The sequence below is a fragment of the Cibotium barometz genome, chromosome 11 (assembly GCF_041138505.1).
Source record: "Cibotium barometz isolate CiBa-2024 chromosome 11, ASM4113850v1, whole genome shotgun sequence".
In the NCBI taxonomy this organism is placed as follows: domain Eukaryota; kingdom Viridiplantae; phylum Streptophyta; class Polypodiopsida; order Cyatheales; family Cibotiaceae; genus Cibotium; species Cibotium barometz.
The window spans coordinates 11,768,448-11,772,176 of record NC_141056.1 but is presented as its reverse complement, the minus strand read 5'-3'; positions in this window follow the sequence as shown (position 1 = coordinate 11,772,176).

Sequence of the window (3,729 nt, the reverse complement as noted above, 5' to 3'; positions counted from 1 at the left end):
ACTTTTTTACAATACTTGATGTTTTATATCAACATTATGCAAAACATCAACTTCCCACAAAACTCGATGTAAAACATCAACTTCCCACAAAACATCAACTTCCCACAAAACATCGACATTATGCAAAACATCAACTTCCCACAAAACATCGAGTTTTGTGGAAAAGTTAATGTTTTGCAGCATCAACTTAATGTAAAACATCAACTTTTCCACAAAACTCGATGTTTTGCATCAAAGCAGCATCAACTTAATGCAAAACATCGAGTTTTGTGGAAAACTCGATGTTTTACATTAAGTTGATGCTGCTTTGATGCAAAACATCGAGTTTTGTGGAAAAGTTGATGTTTTACATTAATTTGATGCTGTAAAACATCAACTTTTCCACAAAACTCGATGTTTTCCATCAAAGTTGATGCAAAACATTGAGTTTTATGGAAAAGTTGATGTTTTGCATCAACTCATGCAAAACATCAACTTTTAGGTTTTTTTTTTCTCTTGTGGATGCAAAACATCCCACACAACTCAATGTTTTGTATCAAAGTTGATGCAAAACATCAACTCTACCACAAAACTTGATGTTTTGCATCAAGTTTTAAATGCTCTAAAGAAGAAAGTTGGAGGATCAGAGGTGGATTTTCACAAACGACCTGTTTTAGTGATTCCATTTATGCTAGCATGCTCAAATTACCTATTCCATAAATTTTGAGTACCAACATAACTATGTTTCGATGCGATGTGCAAATGTCATAAAGCGATTTGCTGCATCAATAAATTGCTTTGTGACGTCTGCACGTCACATCGAAACATAGTTGTGTTAGTACTCAAAATTTATGGAATAGGTCGTTTGAGCATGCTATTGTGGAAGGAATCGCTAAAACAGGTCATTTGTGAAAATCAACCTCTGATCCTCCAACTTTCTTCTCCGGAGCATCTGAAAGTTGATGCGAAACATCAAGTTTTGTGGTAGAGTTGATGTTTTGCATCAACTTTGATGCAAAACATTGAGTTGTGTGGGAAAGTTGATGTTTAGCATCCACAAGAGAAAAAAAAACCTAAAAGTTGATGTTTTGCATGAGTTGATGCAAAACATCAACTTTTCCATAAAACTCGATGTTTTGCATCAACTTTAATGCAAAACATCGAGTTTCGTGGAAAAGTTGATGTTTGAAACATCAACTTTTCCACGAAACTCGATGTTTTGCATCAACTTGAAACATCAACTTTTCCACGAAACTCGATGTTTTGCATCAAAGTTGATGCAAAACATCGAGTTTCATGGAAAAGTTGATGTTTTACATTAAGTTGATGCTGCAAAACATCAACTTTTCCACGAAACTCGATGTTTTGCACATCAAAATTGATGCGAAACATCAAGTCTTGTGGGAAGTTGATGTTTTGCATAATGTTGATATAAAACATCAAGTATTGTAAAAAAAGTTGATCTTTTGCATAGAAAGTTGATGTTTTGCATATAAAGTTGATATTTTACATCAACTTGATGCAAAATATCAAATTTTCATAAAAGTTGAGGTTTTGTATCAAGTTGATGAGAAACATCAACTCTTAGCTGAGTTCTTACTCAGCATTAAGTTGGCTGCTGTAAATGTTGTAGCTAATGTGTAGTAACAAATAGGATTCGAACCTAAGTCAATGCTTGATATTTTACCAAAAAAAAAATTTGAAAAGTATAAACTTTTATTTCTTAAAGTGAGATTTTTCATGCTTTCTAAACTCGTTTAATAACTAAAATTATGATATAACCCCCTTTTTGTCACATTACGGACACATCTTCTTTGAAAATGAGTGTATAATTATTTTTAAAAGTTAGACAACTTTTAAATAGCTTATTCATGATATTTTAAAATTCATCTATACATAACGAACTCTTTTTTAAAAAGTATATATTATCAATTAAGAAATTGTGATACTCAAGAGCTTCAAAATGGATTTTAATACTACTCTCATCAAAGAGCCAAAATAGGGTTTTACAATAAAGAATAACTGTATCAAGATAACACTTTTGTAATATAATAATATAAATAATGTTTTATAGTTGCACTCTATAGCACATCCTCAATCATGCTAATATGGCAGATGACCTAAGGAGTCTAAGCTTCAAGTGTACACATAGAAGAAAAAAAATGTATTTGTGGATAGTGAAGAAGAGGACGCCTCGTCTACCTTCTCAAGGAAAGACACATCAACTAGTGATGGTGTAGCAATGATTATGAGAGGAACCATAACTATGTCATAAGCTATATGTTTAGAAAATAGCTTCTTTTTATAGTTGTATCATTTTTTCAATGGATTGAAGATGGAAATAATAAACATTGTCTCTATTTTGGCATGTTTTTTAAAAACGTATTGTTAGATTTTCAATTATAATCTCAAAAAGTAAGCAAAACGAAGTCTTTTTTTTCATGTCAATTTTTGTAAGAAATGTATAAAGTGCCCAAAATATTATCATTTTTTGGTAGTGTTTACGCATGCGTAGACCACTTTTTAAAAAAGGTAAAAAATTAAACTTTTTTTATGGAATCTTTGAAAAATGCCAAATGTTTCTCGTTTTCAGGAAATATTACCTATTTTGTCCCTGAAAAACAAAACAATGTTTATTGCTTACTTTGTGATAGCCTAATCATTTAGTAAGAGGGAGAGAAGAAGCAAGAGGGAAGCAAGAGGGAATGAGTGATTAGCACTAATCACACCCAAACCCAAACCCTAAGCATACCACACATGCTAGATTAGAGTTGCAAGAGAGAGGGAGAGAGAACACTCCACTTATATTGCATAAATGGGAGAATGTGTTACAAACAAGAGAAGTTAGCTTTTATAGTTCCAAGCCTTTTCACACCAGACCGCTTGGGAGTAAGTGACCCGAGGTGCCCATAACATAGTTACAAGGCTTTTCTTTATGGTTTGGCCAATTAGCCAAGATCCTCTTGTTCTGTCCTTTAAAGCTCAAGACTTGGGAGCATCTTTAGGGTGTTTCCCTCATCGAATGATGGGATTTACAATATAGTACGGATGCCCATTACATAAGTGTGCGCACATAGTTATTATAGAAATGTGTTAACCATAGTAGCATGGGCTAAGCTTCAAAGTGGAAGTGCATGAGCAGATGGATCTAGACTATGACCAAATGTCTAGTGCACAAAGTGTTTAGATCAAGGTCATACCAAGGAGGAATGTAAGCTCACTCCCTATTATGCCTTATGTCAGACCCACCACTCATGTTATGGAGGCTTACCAGTATAATGGAAGAGTTCATCCCCAACAATAAGCAGAGCAAAACCAGGCTGCTCTGTAGTCCCACTTCAACAAATGGCACTGCTCAACCACGTAAATATAGGCATACTATAGGCTTACCCTTATGGTCGAGCTCATAGGTGTGCCCTTTGAATGTTGGTCATTGTAAGATAGAGTGTTTGGTGTGGCATCATCTTCAACAGCAAAGGAACTCGAGACAACACATTGAGAGGCGACAACTTCAACCAAGTCTCCAACAATTACCTAGAGAAAATTGAGCCATATTAGGTGGAGTCAATAGGTGGAGTTCAAGCCGCAAAAGGCGGCTATGGCAATCACACCCAAAATAGTCAAAGTCAATACAAAACTAAGTCAGGAATTTAGAGAAAAACTCTTGGACAAAGAGGAAAAGGGGGGAAAATGAGTATTAATGAGCTTAATATAGCATAAACAACTACCAATGGTGATATCAAGAAAAGA